This window comes from Sus scrofa, chromosome 13, assembly GCF_000003025.6.
Source record: "Sus scrofa isolate TJ Tabasco breed Duroc chromosome 13, Sscrofa11.1, whole genome shotgun sequence".
In the NCBI taxonomy this organism is placed as follows: Eukaryota; Metazoa; Chordata; class Mammalia; order Artiodactyla; family Suidae; genus Sus; species Sus scrofa.
Window position 1 is genome coordinate 40,908,175 of NC_010455.5, and position 17,150 is coordinate 40,925,324.

Consider the following 17,150-nt stretch of genomic DNA (forward strand, 5'->3'; position numbering starts at 1 on the left):
TCTCTTCTTCTTGGTGAGTCTAGCCAGAGGTTTGTCAATTTTGTTTACCTTTTCAAAGAACCAGCTCTTGGTTTTATTGATTTTGTCTGTTGTTTTTTGAATCTATATTTTATTGATTTCCTCTTTCATCTTTATGATTTCCTTCCTTAGGTTTTTCTTGTTCTTCTTTTTCTTTTTCATTTAGGTGGTGGGTTAAGTTGTTGAGTTGAGATTTTTCCTCTTTTTTGAGGAAGTCCCATATTGCTGTGAACTTCCCTCTGAGCACTGATTTTGCAGCATCCCATAGATTTTGAGTGGATGTATCTTCATTATCATTTGCCTTGATGTATTTTTTAGTTTCCTTCCTGATTTCCTCATTGACCCACGGGTTTTTTTTAGTAGCACGTTGTTTAGTCTGCATGTAGTAGGTTTGTTCTGACTTCTTTTCCTGTGGTCAATTTCTAGTTTCATGCCATTGTGGTCAGAGAAGATACTTGAAATAATTTCTATACTCTTAAATTTTTTGAGGTTATCTTGTGCCCCAATATATGAATGATCAATCCTTGAGAATGTTCCATGTGCACTTGAGAAGAATGTATATTCTGCTTTTTTTTTTTGGATGTAATGTCCTGAAATGTTGATTAAGTCTAACTGTTCTATTGTTTCCTTTAGAATCTCTGTTGCTTTTTTGATTTTCTGTCTATAGGATCTCTCCATTAATGTGAGCATAGTGTTAAAGTCTCCTACTATGATTGTATTCCTATCAATTTCTCCTTTTATATCAGTTAATATTTGTTGTAGGTATCTGGGTGCTCCTATGTTAGGGGCATATATATTGACAATTTCTACTATGAGGTACCATTAGAAGATTTTGGGCAGAAGACTTAATTAGAAGAAATTTTTATTGTTAGTTTTAATATAGAAAATCTGAAACAGTACTTTGTATTTGGAAATATTTCTGTGATTTTTTTAAAGTCACAGGTTGTATAAATGTCCTTTATATATATAGTGAGATGAAAATAAACTTATTTAAACCAAATGCATCTATAGTTGGTTATGCCTTCTAAAGCAAGTGATTTAGTCTGTATCTATTGGGAAATGAATCTGTATATTGCTCCTCCATTTTTAGAGGGGATTTAGGAAGAGAATTCTACTAATGGAATACTGAATTGGAACTTATCAGACATTTTATTCAGAAACATCTTATTTTTGAAAAACTGCAGGGAAGTACTCTTTTATTCTTTGTACTAAGTTTTAGTAATAATGTATTAAATGGGCTTTACTATGCTATCCTGTAAGCATTTGTTATATTATTTCTATGGAAAAATGCAATCTGATTTCTAAATCATTGACTTACAGATGAACTTCATGAGCACAATTCTTTAATAGTCTGGAAATTCCCTGTACAAATAGGTAGATTGTGTTAATGATTGGCCTTCACTAGATCAAATTTTTCTAATATATTTTTTACCAGATATAAATTTTATTTTTTAAATTTTATTGGAGTAGATTTGATTTACTAATAAATATTTTAAATTGGACCATCTTTGTTATATATTGTGAAATGACTTTTGGATTTAGTATTTTCTCTTTGGATACACAATAAAGTTTTCTTGATTTGTGTTGAAATTCATACTGCTTCAGAGATTTCAACCTTACCCAGGGTAAAGTTTGATTCACAGAAATTAGGAATAGAAAAAGCCCTCCACTGCCTCCATCTTATCTATGCTGTCTGTGAAATGGTCTTTGGTATCTTTTCTGAAATTAGGTTGAGATGAAGTCCCAGCCTCTTAGGAAATGTTATGGCTTTTGGAATGAACAGTTTAGTAGTAAAAAGAAAGGGTAAAGCATAGGTACTAAGAGCAGATGCTCTGGAGTCAATTGGAATAAAGTTTGGATTCTACCTCTGCAACTGAGAGGTTGTGGGACTTTGGTCAGATTACGTAACTTCTGTAGGCCTTATTTTCTTCCTCTTCAAAATTATGATCTACCTACTTGATTTGAGCTAAATGAGAATCAAAGTAATATTTGTAATGCCTAGTATATAGGAATACCTGTTACTTAGTAGGTGTGATATATTAATTACAAAAAATGATCATGATTCTATACCATTTTCTATATCCACACACTTTGAAATATGACTTTCCTCCCATCAAGACATAGATTCTGCATTTTTATCCCTTGAATCTATGATGACCTTTTGATTTATCTTGGCTGATGTAATAGGGCAATTCCAACCCCATATCTTAAGAACATTGTCTTCTTCCTCTCTTTTCCTCTTGAACCCTTGTGATCACCATAAGCATAAGCTTGGGCTAGACTGCTAGAGGATGAGAGAGCACCTGGAACTAACCTGAGTTGACTCATCTGAGTCCATCCTAGATCAAGGAAACTACTGCTGAGTTATCCAAAGACTTGTCAGAAAAAAATGCTGATTGTTAGAGTATATTTGGCACATAGTAATCCTCACATATTTAAAATATGCAATTTGATTTTATGTATATAGTGTATATGTGTGTGTGTGTGTGTGTGTGTGTATATATATATATATATATATGTAGCAATGAAACCATGACCACAATCAAGATAATGACTACAGCTACCACTCCTCAAAGTTTTCTTGTGAACCTTTTTTTGTTCCATCCCAGGTAATCATTGGTTGATTTCTGTTACTTTAGAGCCATAATTCCATTATAAATGGAATCATAGAGTATGTGGTCTCTCTCTCTCTTTTTTTTTTTGGGGGGGGGGTCTCGCCTGTGTCATTCAGCATAACATTTTGAGATTCATCCATATTGTTCTATGTATATTGCTGAGTAGCATACCTTTTTATGGACACAACATAATTGTTCATCTACTCACCTGTTGAAGGATATTTGTATCATTTCTATTTTTTGGCTATTGCAAATAAAGCTGCTATAATTTTTTTGAAAGTTTCTGTGTGAGTATTTCTTTGAGAAAATATGTAGGACTAAAATGGTTACAATATATAGTAAGTGTATACCTAATTTTTAAAGAAATTGCCAAATCATTTTCCAGTGTGGTTGTACCATTTTACATTCCTATGAGTGATAATATTTTTTCCTATTTTTGCCAATGCATGGTATTGTTAAGCTGTTTAATTTTAAGCCATTTTAAAAGGTATGTAGTGGTATCTCATTTTTGTTTAGGTTCATGTATTTCGCTAGTGGCTAATAATATTGAGCATTTTTATGTGCTTATTATCACTTGTATATCTTAATGAAGTATATATTAATTTTTTTTTCTTTTTAGGGCTGCACCCATGGCATGTGGAGGTTCCCAGGCTAGGGATCAAATGGGAGCCGTAGCTGCCTGCCTACGCCACAGCCACAGCAACACCAGATCCAAGCCAAATCTGTAACCTACACCACAGCTCATGGCAATGCTGGATCCTTAACCCATTGAATGAGGCCAGGGATTGAACCTGCATCCTCATGAATACTAGTCAGATTCATTAACCACTGAGTCATGATGGGAACTCCTAAAATATTTTGTTGATTGAAGAATTTGATTTATTTTCTTGTTTAGTTTTGAGAGTTCTTTACATACTTTGTGTATAAGTCTTTTTATCAGATAAGTGATTTGCAAAAATTTTATTCCCATTTTGGATCTTATCTTTTCTTCTCTTAGCAGTATCTTTTGAAAAGCAGAAATTTTTAATTTTAATGAGGTCCAATTTAGAAACAGATAATGCTTTTGTTGTCATATCTAAAAACTTTTTGCCTAAGCCAAGGTTATGAGAATTTTTTCCTGTTTTCTTCTAGAAGTTGTCTAGTTTTTGGCTTCACATCGAGGTCTATGATTCATTTGAGTTAATTTTTACATGTGGTGCCAAACTTGGAACAGTTTTTCTTCTCTTTCTCCTTGTTTATTCTCATGGATATCCAATTTTAGCATCATGTATTAAAAATGTTGTCCTTTATGGCATTGCACCTGAGTGCCACCTGTTGTCCTCAGTCTCCTGGGAATGCACACACTCTGCTATTTCTACTTCCAAAGGCTCTGGGCACTGCATACACCTCCCTGAGGGTCACTGCCACTTTCCAGGGCCCTGAAACCATAAGCACCCTGTACCACCTCCCTTTATTCTTCACCACCTTCAAGGGCGTAGAAACCAGGCACTGGCTACTAGCCCTGCCCATTGCCTCCATCTTCCTGGAAGCATGTGCAGATCTTACATCAGCACACTCCCAGTCAAGGCTATGACAGCCTTCACAAATCGAGGAAAGAGACAACAAACATCCAAACCAAAAGCAGCCCCCACACCAAAAAAAAAACAAAACAAACAAACAAAAAACCTAGTAATCCCTCACAAACTACCCAGGGGTCTTCTCAGGGTATAAATAGCCATCCTAGACTACAATAGTATTTTTTACCCTCAACTCACTGAATAAGAAAGATATAAGCAAAATGAAGAAGCTTAGGACCCATTCCTAGTTAAAAAACCAGGGGGATTCCTTTGAAGGAGCAAACAATGAAACAAACTTCTGCATTCTAACAGACACTGAGTTCAAAAAGAAGATACTGAAGATATGTAAGGAATTAGGAGCAAATGTGAGGTATTAGGAGCAGATATATATATATATTATATTTTTGTCTTTTTGCCATTTCTTGGGCCACTCTTGTGGCATATGGAGGTTCTCAGGCTAGGGGTCCAATCGGAGCTGTAGCCACGGCCTACGGCACAGCCACAGCAACGCAGGGATCAGAGCCGCATCTGCAACCTACACCACAGCTCACGGCAACATCAGATCCTTAACCCACTGAGCAAGGCCAGGGATCGAACCTGCAACCTCATGGTTCCTAGTCAGATTCGTTAACCACTGAGCCACGACAGGAACTCCCAGGAGCAGATTTTAACAGTAATGCTTATTATTTTGGAAAGGAATTAAAAATATAAAGAGGAACCAAGAAAAATTAGAAAATTCATTTGCAGAGTTGCAAGCTGATTTAAAGGCATCAAAGAGCAGAATGAATAGTGCAGGGAATGAATAAGTGATTTGGAAGATAGAATAATGGAAATCACCCAATCGGGACAGCAAGGCAGAAAACCAAATGAAAAATCATGAAAGAAATATAAGAGATCTATGTGATAATATAAAACAGGCCAATCTACCAGTAATAGGGGTTCCAGAAGGAGAGGAAAAAGAAAAGGGAATTAAAAATATATTTGAATAAATTCTAGCTGAAAACTTTCCAAATCCAAAGGAAACATATCAAGATACAGGAAGCCCAGAGAGCCCCAAATAGGTTTAACCCAAACAGACCCACAGTAAGATATGCTAATATAAAAATAGCAAAAGGTAAAGATAAGGAGAGGATTCTGAAGAAACAAGAGAGAAACAAAGACTATAATTAAGGGAACCTCCATTAGGCTATCCATATGTTCATTGCAGCACAACTCACAATAGTCAAGACATGGAAACCACTGAAATGTCCATTGATAGATGAATAGATTAAGAAGATGTGGTATATATACACAATGGAATACTACTCAGCATAAAAAAGAACAAAATAATGCCATTTGCAGCAACATGGATAGAACTAGAGACTCTCATACTAAGTGAAATAAGTGAGAAGGAGAAAGACAAATAAAATATAATATCACTTATATCTGGAATCTAATATATGGCCCAAATGAACCTTTCCACAGAAAATAAACCCACAGATTTGGAGAACAGACTTGTGGTTGCCAAGGTGGAGGGGAGAGGGAGTGGGATGAACTGGGAATCTGGAGTTGATAGTTGCAAACTATTGCCTTTGGAATGGATAAGCAATGAGATCCTGCTCTATAGCACTGGGAACTATAGTCACTTGTGGTGGAGCATGATGGAGAATAATATGAGAAAAAGAATGTATGCATGTATGTGTGACTGGGTCACTTTTCTGTACAGTAGAAAATTGACAGAACACTGTAAACCAGCTATAATGGAAAAAATAAAAATCATTTAAAAATAAAAAAGTAAAATAGAAGGAGAAATGAAGAATTTCTCCAACAAACAAAAACTAAAAGAATACAGCAATACTAAACTCCTTCTAAAAGAAATAATGAAATACCTCCTTTAAATAGGAAAGAAGTAAGAAGATATAGGATGGAGGAAATCACAATTGGAAATAAATCACTGAAATACGCCAGTATACATATCTAAAAGGGGAAAAAACTTTTTATTTTTATTTAAAATTTTTTTCTTAGTCTTTTTTTTAGGCTTACACCCAAGGCATATGGAAAATCCCAAACTAGAGGTCAAATTGGAGCTGTCGTTCCTGGCCTACACCACAGCCACAGGGATGTGGGATCTAAGCCGTGTCTGTCACCTACACCACAGCTCACAGCAATACCAGATCTTTAACTGACTGAGTGAGGCCAGGGATCTAACCCACATCCTTATGGTTACTAGTTGGATTTGTTACTAACTGAGCCACAATGGGAACTCCCAAAAACCTATTTTTAAAAGCAACAATATATACAAGGAACAGTAAAAGGATAAACATGAATGTATAAAAAAGGACATCAAAAATCATAAAATGCATGGAAGGAAATTATGAAAATCTAGATTTTTTTTAAGAACGATTTTTGAGCATATATGACTATCAGGCTAAAACAAACAAAATAGGAAGGAGTTAACACCTTGAAAAATAATCAATTCAAGAAGAGGATATTATACTTGTCAGTATATATGCCCCTAATACACGTATAGGGGCACCCAAATACAGCAAACACTAACAGACATAAAAGAAGAAATTAATGGGAATACAATAATGGTAGAAGATTTTAACACCCCACACACATCAATGGACAGATCTTCTAGACAGAAAATAAATAAGGCAACAGAGATCCTAAGTGACACAATTGATATTTTTAGGACATTACATCCCCAAAATCATTATATACATTCTTTTCAAGTGCACATGGAACATTCTCAAGGATTGAGCACATACTGGGACTCAAACCTAACCTCAGCAAAATTAAGAGCACAGAAAGTATTTCAAGCATCTTCTCTAACCACAATGGCATGAAACTAGAAATTAACTACAGGAAAAGAAATGAGAAAAACTGACTACACGGAGACTAAACAACATGCTACTAAAAAAACCCCCAAAAAACCCCAAACAACAGCAACAACAAAAACAATGGGTCAGTGAGGAAATCAAAAAGGAAATTTAAAAAATACCTTGAGACAAATAACAATGAAAGCCAACCATTCAAAATCTATATGATGCCACTAAATCAGTTCTTAGAGGGAAGTTCATAGTGATACAGGCCTTCCTCAAAAAAGAATCTCAAATCAACAACTTAACCCAGCACTTGAAAGAATTAGAAAAATAACAAACAAGCCCAAAGTCAGGAGAAGGAAGTAAATCATAAAGATCAGAGAGGAAATCAATAACATAGAGATTCAATAAACAATAGGAAAAAAATCCAAGAGCTGGTTCTTTGAAAGGGTAAACAAAATTGACTAACTTATGGCCAGACTCATGAAGAAGAAGAGGGGAAAAACCCAAAAAAACAAAATAAGGAATCAAAAAGGAGAAATCTCAGCAGATACTGCAGAAATAGAAAAAAAAAACCAGAAAACAAAACCTAAGATAATACTACAAACAATTATATGCCAACAAATTTGAAACCTAGAAGAAATGAACACCTTTCTAGAGACATACAGCCACCAAAACTGAATCAATAAGAAATAGATCATTTGAACTGACCCATCACTAGAAATGAAATTGAATATTTAATAAAAAATACTCCCTACAAACAAAAGTCCAGGATTAGATGGCTTCCCAGGTGAATTCTACCAGACATACAAAGAAGAATTATACCCATCCTTCTTAAACTTTTCCAAAAGATTGAAGAGGAAGGAACACTCCCAAAGACATTCTATGAAGCCACCATCACCCTAATACCAAAACCAGACAAAGATACTACCAACAACGGAGGAAATTATAGGCCAATATCTTTGATGAATAAAGATGCAAAAATTGTCAACAAAATTTTAGCCACCCAAATCCAAGAACATAAAAAAAGATTATATACCACAATCAAGTGGGTTCCACCCCAAGTTCACAAGGATATTTCAACATAAGCAAATCAATCAACATCATACACCACATTAACAAAAGAAAAGTCAAAAATCACATGATCATCTCAATAGATGCAGAAAAAGCATTTGACAAAGTCCAACATCCCTTCATGATCAAAACTCTTACTAAAGTGGGTATAGAGGGATCATACCTTAACATAATCAAAGCCATTTATGACAAACCCACAGCAAATATGATACTCATGAGAGAAAAGCTGAAAGCCTTCCCATTAAAATCTGGAACAAGACAAGGATGCCCATTCTCACCACTTTTATTCCACATAGTATTAGAAGTCCTAGCCACAGCAATCAGACAAACAAAAGAAGCAAAGTGTCCAGATTGGAAGGGAAGATGTAAAATTGTTACTGTATGCAGATGACATGATACCATCTATAGAAAACCCTAAGGACTCCACACAAAAATACTTGAACTGATCAAAGAATTTAGCAAAGTAGCAGGATACAAGACCAACATTCAGAAGTTGGTTGCATTTCTGTATAATAACAATGAAATATTAGAAAAAGAACATAAACAAATTTTAAAATCACACACCCAAAAATTAAATACCTTTGAATAAACCCTAACAAGGATGTGAAAGACTTATATGCTGAGAACTATAAAATATTAATCAAGGAAATTAAACAGAATTCAAAGAAATGGAAAGATATAATATGCTCCTAGATTGGAAGAATTAGTATCATTAACATGGCCATACTACCCAAAGCAATCTGCAGATTTAATGCAATCTCTATCAAATTACACATGACATTTTCCACAGAATTGGAACAAACAATCCAAAAATTTATATGTAACCTCAAAAGACCCAGAATTGCCAAAACAATCCTGGGGGTGGGGGTTGGGGTAGCAGGAGGCATAACTCTCCCAGACTTCAGACAATACTACAAAGCAATGGTAATCAAGACAGTGTAGTACTGGAGCTCCCTCTGTGGTGCAGTGGGATCAGCAGCATCTTGGGAGTGCTGGGACACTGGTTTGATCCCTGGTCCAGCAGTTTAGTTTGCATCTGTGGCTCAGATCTCATCCCTGGCCCTGGAGCTTCATATGCTGCTGGATGGACACACACACACACACACACACAAACAAAAACATGTGGTACTGGTATAAAGAGAGACATATGGACCAATGGAATAGAATAGAGAACCCAGAAATAAACCCAGACACCTATGGTCAATAATTCTTCAACAAAGGAGTCAAGAATATAAAATGGGAAAAAGACAGTCTCTTTAGCTGTTGGTGCTGGGAAAATTGGACTGCTCATGTAAATCAGTGAACTAGAATACCCTCACACCATGCACAAAAATAAACTCAAAATGGCTTAAAGATTTAAACATAAGACACCATTAAACTCCTAGAAGAGAACATAGGCAAAACATTCTCTGACATCAACCATACAGATATTTTCTTAGGTCAGTCTCCTGACACAATAGAAATAAAAACAAATATAAACCAGTGGGACCTAATTTAACTTAGAAGTTTTTGCACAGCAATGGAAAGCATAAAAAAATTTAAGAGATAACCTACAGAATGGTAAAATAATTGCAAACAATGGAACCAACAACACCTTATCTCCAAAATATACAAACAACTCATATAACTCAACGGCAAAAAAGCAAACATGCCAATAGAAAAATGGGTAGAAGATATAAATAGACTTTTCTCCATAGAAGACATATGGAAGGCCAACAGGCACGTGAAAAAAATGCTCAACATCACTAATTATCAGAAATGCAAATCAAAACTATAATGAAGTACTACCTCACACAAGTCAAAATAGCTATCTTAAATAAGACTACAAGCAAGGAGAGGATGTAAAGAAAAGGGAGTGTGTTGTTGGGAATGTGAATTGGTACAATCACTATGGAAAACAGTATGCAGGTGCCTCAGAAAACTAAATATAGAACTACCATATGATCCATCATTCCCACTCCTGGGCGTATGTCTGGACAAAACTTCCATTCAAAAAGATACATGCACCCCTATGTTCATTGCTGTGCTATTCACAGTAGCCAAGACATGAAGTCAGCCTAAATGTCCACCGACAGATAAACAGATACAGAAGATGTAGTACATATACAAAATGGAATACTACTCAACCATAATAAAGAACAAGATAATGCCATTTGAAGCAACAAGGAGCAACTATAGATTCTCATATTAAATGAAGTAACTCAGAAAGAGAAAGACAGATACCATATGATATCACTTATATGTGAAATCTAAAATATGACACACATGAACCTGTCTATAGAACAGAAATAGACTCACAGACATAGACAGCAAACTTGTAGTTGCCAAGGGGGAGGGGAAGTGGGAGAAGGAGAGGGATGGACTGGGAGTTCCGGTTTGGAACTATCAAAACTGTTATATTTAGAATGGATAGACTGTATAGCTTAGGGAACTATATCCAGTCACTTGTGATGGAACATGATCTATGAGATGGAACATGATAACACAAGAAAGAGAATGTATATAGAAGTATGACTGGGTCATTTTTTGTATGGCAGAAATTGAGAAATTGACAGAACAATGTATACCAACTATAATAAAATTAAAAAATATATATATAACCACAGGAGTTCCCTTTGTGGCTCAGCAGTTAATGAACCCGACTAGGATCCGTGAGGTTGCAGATTCAATCCCTGGCCCTGCTCAGTGGGTTAAGGATTTGGTGTTGCCATGAGCTGTGGTGTAGTTTGCAGATGCAGCTTGGATACAGCGTTGCTGTGACGTAAGCCGAGTAGCTGTAGCTCTAATTTGACCCCTGCCTGGGAACTTCTATATGCTGCCAATGCAGCCCTAAAAACAAACGAAAACAAAAATACATATATATATAACCACAAAAAATTATTCAGTATTGTCCTTTATTCACTAAATTGTCTATGCATCTTTGTTGAATATCAGTTGTTTATAAATATGTGACTCGATTTCTGAACTTCCTGTTCTATTCTGTTGATCTATTTGCCTGTTTTTATACCAATACCATACTGTCTGGATCACTAGCTTTACAGTAAGTCATAAAATCAGGTAAGAATAATTCTCCCATATTATTCTTCTTTTTCAAGGTTGTTTAGGTTGTTCAAGATCCTTTGTATTTTTATATCAGTTGTATAATAATTTTTTTTTCAATATCTCCAAAAAGCCTATTTGGATTTTTATTGAACCTGTAGTAGGCCAATTTGGGGAGAATTGACATCTTATCAATTTGGACTCTTCTGACCTGTGAATATGGAATATCTTTCCATATATTTTAGAACAATGTTTTATTATTTTCAGTGTTAAAGGTCTTAATAGCTTTCTCAGATATATTGCTAATATTTCATAATCTGATAGCGTAAGTAATATTTTAAATATTCCACCTTCTGATTATCTGTTGCTAGTGTATAGAACCATAATTAATTTTTTATTGATCTTATATAACAAAACTAATTAGTTACACATTTAAAAAAATTGTTTATATTAAAATTGTGAACTTCCATTCATCAAAAGATATTATAAAGTGAATGAAAAGATAAGCCACAGAAGATATATCTAACATATATAGGATATATATAACATATATAACCAACAAAAACTCACAAGCAGTATGTGTAAAGTGCTACTAATTTATAAGAAAAAGGTAGAAAAACAAATAAAATTGGAAATAGAAACTCTTTAAAAATGGGAGTAGAAATTTAAAAAAACGGGAAATCCAAATAGCTAGTGAACATGTGGAAAAGTTCTGATTCTTATTCTTAGTAGGAGAATACGATTCATGCCACTTTAAGATACTAGTTGGAAAATACAAGGTCTTGGTAAAGATGTGGAGCAATTAGTGCTATCATATGCTACTTGGGATGGGGGTATAAGTTAATATAACCTCTGTAAAGCATCTGGCATTATCAAATAAAGTTGCAGAAATATATACCTTGTGATTCAGGGCTTGTATTCCTGGGTTTATACCCTAGGAAAATGAGAAGATATGTACACATATATGTGTAAGTTCATAGACACAGTAGTACTTACAACCAAAATCTGGAAACCATCCACGTGTTTATCAGCAATAGAATGGATATATAAATTGTGGTACATTTGCAGAAGAATATTTTGAAGCAATGAAAATTAATGAAACACTGCTATGTGCAGTAACATAGGTCAATTTTCCTAAGATAAAGATTAGCAAAAGATGAAGTTCCATCATGGCTCAGCAGTAATGAATCCGACTAATATGCATGAGGACGCAGGTTAGAACCCTGGTCTCCCTAATTGTGTTAAGGATCTGGCGTTGCCATGAGTTGTGGTATAGGTCGCAGACAAGGCTCGGATCCTGTGTTGCTGTGGCTGTGGTGTAGGCCAGCAGTTATAGCTCTGATTCAACCCCTAGCCTGGGAACTTCCATATGCCAAGGGTACAGCCCTAAAAATATTAAAAAAAAAAAAAGATTAGCAGAAGAAGTAAGACTTAATATATACTTAATTATTCTACTCACATAAAATTGAGAAAACATGACAAAATCTATACAGAAAATTAAATAAATTATTTCTGGAAAAAATCAGGATTGTGTTCACCTTTAAGGGAGAGGAAAACACGAAGGCTTCTGCAATGCTGGTAATGTTCTGATTCTTGACCTGGGTAGTGGTTAAGAGTTGTTACCTGCTAAAGTATACATACCTGTCTTCACTTTTATCTATGTATGTTATGTCTCACACATACAATAAAAAATTAAAACAAGAATTCATCCTAATGAAGACATTCCCTTCTCTTCCAGGGATGCCAAGATGGTTTACTATTAGGAGATCTATTAATAAAAATTATTAGATCTAAGGAGAAAAGTCCTCTCATCATTCCACAGCTACTGAAAAGTCCTCTCATCATTCTAAGGAGAAAAGTCCTCTCATCATTCCACAGCTACTGAAAAGTAGTTAGAAAATCCAGCAGTCATTAAAAAATCTTGTATACAGATAAAAGAAGATGAATTCTTCTTTAACATATAATAATTACCTATTTCATCACAAAACCCAGCATTTTTCTTAGAGGAAAAATTCTAAAGGCATTCTCACCAAAGTTATAGACAGGACAGTTGTGCACATTATCACCACTAATATAGTATAGTACTTCACTAAACCAAAGTCCTTCCTTAAAAGCTAAGTAATTAACAATATAAAATCAGGGAAGGAGGATGCAAAACTATCATTGTTTGCAGATTATAGGATTCTATATCTGGAAAACCCAGGAAATCAGCTAGAAAACTATCACAAAATAGAAACTTAAAAAGTTTATCTTTCTTGTACGCAAACAGGTAACAAACAGAACATATTTGGACAAAAGATAGTATTTATGATGATATAAAAAAAGACAATATGTAAAATAATCTTAGCAAGAGATGTTTGGATGAGTGAAAAAAAAATCAAATACCACTGAAAGATACAAAATAAGCTTAAGTCATAGAAAGACTTAATAGTATCATAAAGATTTCAATTCTCCCAAATTAAATTTAGAACTTATCAATTTAAAATGTGTCATAGAACTTTACATTTAATAGCATTCCAATAACACATACCAGTTTGTAATTTTAACTAGAAAATATGGTTATAAATTTGTATGGAAAAATGAAATAGATGGATAGATGGATACTTTGGATAGATGAAGGAAGACTAGCCTATCAGATAGTATATTAGTCACAGTTCTCCAAAGTAACAAAACCAATAGAATGTATACATATGCTGTACAGGTATACACACACACCTGGTAACTCTTAGTGGCAAACTTAAATGTGGAACCTCAGACTTGACCTACTTTTCCCTACCTTCCCCACTTCCCCTTTCAAAGGAAGATATTGGATTTAAGCCAAAGGCAAGTTATTCAGTCACATATTTGTAGATAATTCTAGAGGCTATAGAGAACAGACCCTCAGCTCTTGTTAAGTGAAAACAGCTTGTCACTGACTGGTGTCTTATAGCAAGAAATATCCCAAATACTTCTTGAAGGTTCTTAACATTTCTCCCAGTTTGAGTCCTGTCCCAGAAACTGGGGAAAATACGCAAATGGAGATCCCCTGCTCCCCAATACAGAGCATGCAACCTCATGTAGCCAAAAAGAAGAAAAGGGAGAGGAGGAGAGGAAAGAAGAGAGGGAGGACGGGGAGAAAGGGGAGAGGGAGGAGGAAGAAAGGAGGAAGAGGGGGAGGAGGGAGAAAACTACCTAGTGCTGCCCCAGCTAGCACATCGGAGCTTCCATTCCATGTATGAGGCTCACTCATCTGTCACCTGAAACACCATAGCTCAAAGTTACTACTTTTAAGATGCTCAGTTTCTCTGATGTTTTTTGTTTTCCAGAAATATGCTGTGTGTATATTTGTATATAAAAAACCACTCTTCTGAGCCTTTCATTTTTACTTAATGTATCTGCAATCTTTCTTTTTGAACTGACTCTATGAATTTTAGGTTGTGAGCAAATTGTTTCTCTGGGGCTAAAAGCCAGTCTGTGCACCACTGGCATGGGCTGTGATAGCTGAGGGGAAAGGACACGTTTACTTAATTGTTTTACCCAAGGATGGAGGTGAAGGTCTAGGGTGTGGGTGTGGGGGATGAAGGGGTGGAGTGGAACGGTCTGCTGCTTTGTAAGTGGTCTACCACCAGAGGACACACTTTATCTCTCACGAGGGCACATCTGCTAGTAGTAGCTTGTTTTGGATGTTCCGTAATATATTTAATGGATGTCTCATAGGTTGTCACTTTTTTTTGTCACCCCTTCCTCCTCCCAATATAGTGCTTCAGTGAACAGCCTTGTGATATTTTTAATGCTGGGAGACATTGATTAACATGTAATACCTTTGCCAACATGGCCCGAGTTATTCCCTGGTTTTAACAGGGTGTAGTTTGGCCACATACCACTTCTCATTTGGCATTTCAGATTTCTTCCTAGACTCTTAATCAGTTTTACAGGTCTAAGATCAATTCCCTAAGTTTCCGAGCTGCTCTTAACTTTGGCAGTGGCACAGGAAACTGTGTCTGTACTGACACATGTCTCTCCATATGTCTCACACAGAAAAATTAATAAAAGGAGAGGGGAGTGGAAAAAGCACGACATGTGCAACAGGAATGCTTTGGAAAGGAAGCCACATTTATTGGCAAGGTGATGAAGACAAGGAAAAAAGAAATGCTACCATCTGTATCTCCTTTCTGAAGTGATGCTGGAAAGAACTCACAGACTCTACTGCACAGAACAGTCAGGGCAATGGAATTGGTCTGTTCTCCCTGAAGGAAGAAAGCATCACATGCTTTGGAAATTGCAGTTAAATTAAATGTCAAAATACTTCCAAGTGAATTGCCTGGCTGCTCTGCTTTAACTGGTGTCATCCGCATCTTCATCCTTTCCTCTTGACTTCTGTTCCCCTTACATCATAGGAAAGAGCACAGAACTCCCACAGGCAGATCCTTCTTGTAGGGCTCAGTGTGCACTTGTCTGTGGCATGTGGAACTTTTCTTGTCTTTTTAAAAATTGTGGTAAAATGTACATGACATAAAATTTACCATATAAACCATCTTTATGTGTATAGTTCAGTGGCATTAAGTAATTCACATTGCTGTGCTGCCATCACTGCCATCCATCTCCAAAACTTGTTTGTCTTATAAAACCAAAATTATACTCATTAAACAACTTCTCATACCCTCCTCCCACTAGCCCCTGGCAACCAACAGGGTGTCTGTGAACTTGGCTGTTCTAGGTGCCTCATACAAGTGGAATCACACATTATTTGTCTGTTTGTGACTGGCTTATTTCACTTAGGATAATGTCTTCAAGGTTCATTGGTGTTATAGCATGTAGTAGAATTCCCTTCCTTTCCAGGGATGAATAATATATACCACATTTTGTTTATCTATTCATCTGTCTATGGGAATTTGAGTTGTTTCCAACTTTTGGCTATCATGAATAATGCTGCTATAAACATTTGTGTACAAGTATCTGTTGGAGTCCCTGCTTTCAATTATTTTAGCATATATCTGAAAGTAGACTAACTGAATCTTATGGTGATTAAATATATACATGTTGGGGAGAACTGCCATGATGTTTTCCACAGTGGCTACACCATTTTGCATTTCTATCAGCAATGCACAAAGGTTCAAATTTCTCCACATCCTTGTGTAGCACGTTCAATTTTTGACACCCCTGACAAATGGCACTTTCTCATTTCTTTGCTTTAATTGTATGATGCTTAGAGACCTAACCAGCTGTTCTGAAGAATTAACTCGGGTTGCCTCTTGAAGTTCTTTATTCAGAAATAGTGTATGTATGGTGCCTATCGAAGGAACAAAAAGTACAAAAAATGTAATTTCTTTTTCCCATTTTTAATTATTTTTCCTTTCCTCTTTTTTTTTGACGTCGTTATCTCTCTTTTACAGTAAGCATCCATACCCAATATGACCGTGGGTATGAAATAGTTAAATTAAAACTCCTGGACTCCTTCAAGAAATGTCATGAAATCTTCTTTTGTGCCTAAAGTATACTTTTAAACTTAGATTTTACTTGTCAGTTACTCTTTGTCAAAAAACAAAGAAGGAAACATCCCATTATCACAATGCAAGGAATACAGATGCAAAATTCAGATGCAGATGGAGTGACAAGAGAAATATAGCCAGGACAGAGAGAAAAAGAGAGACTTGCCCCAGCTCATAAATAGAGGGTGATGATTCCAACTGGCATTTGGTAGGCTACATTGGAACAAAGCCACATTTACTGAAATACACCATTTGACATATATTCTGTACCTAAGAGACTGAGACATTTCTGCAATAGTAATAAATTCTGCAATAGTAATAAATTTCCTAACAGTGGAAATTAGAGTCTGTCAATAGCACACTGTGACATGGAAGAAGCAGCAAAAACAGTAACAACAGTAATGAAGGTATCCATTTATTGAACCATATTATTAAGTACCACCTGATGATGATGATAATGTAAGTGCCTTTAATACATATAATCTTATTTTATCATCACTGCAGTCCTATTGTATCAACTGGGTTCATCTCAGTTATGCTACAGTAATAAATAATCCTCATACCCCAGTGGTTTAG

General features: G+C 35.6%; 1 long non-coding RNA gene across 2 annotated transcripts in view; it reads left to right on the plus strand.

The window, feature by feature from the left end:
- Positions 1–17,150, plus strand: part of LOC102158698 — a 166,154-nt gene that overhangs the window by 139,433 nt on the left and 9,571 nt on the right. Inside the window, exon 3 of one of the 2 annotated variants that reach the window (XR_002337603.1) lies at positions 15,124–17,150. This exon is cut by the window's right edge and continues 1,156 nt beyond it. The exons of the other annotated variant lie outside the window; for it this stretch is intronic. This is a non-coding gene — a long non-coding RNA (uncharacterized LOC102158698). The remainder of the gene's footprint in view (positions 1–15,123) is intronic. 2 annotated transcript variants of the gene reach the window in all.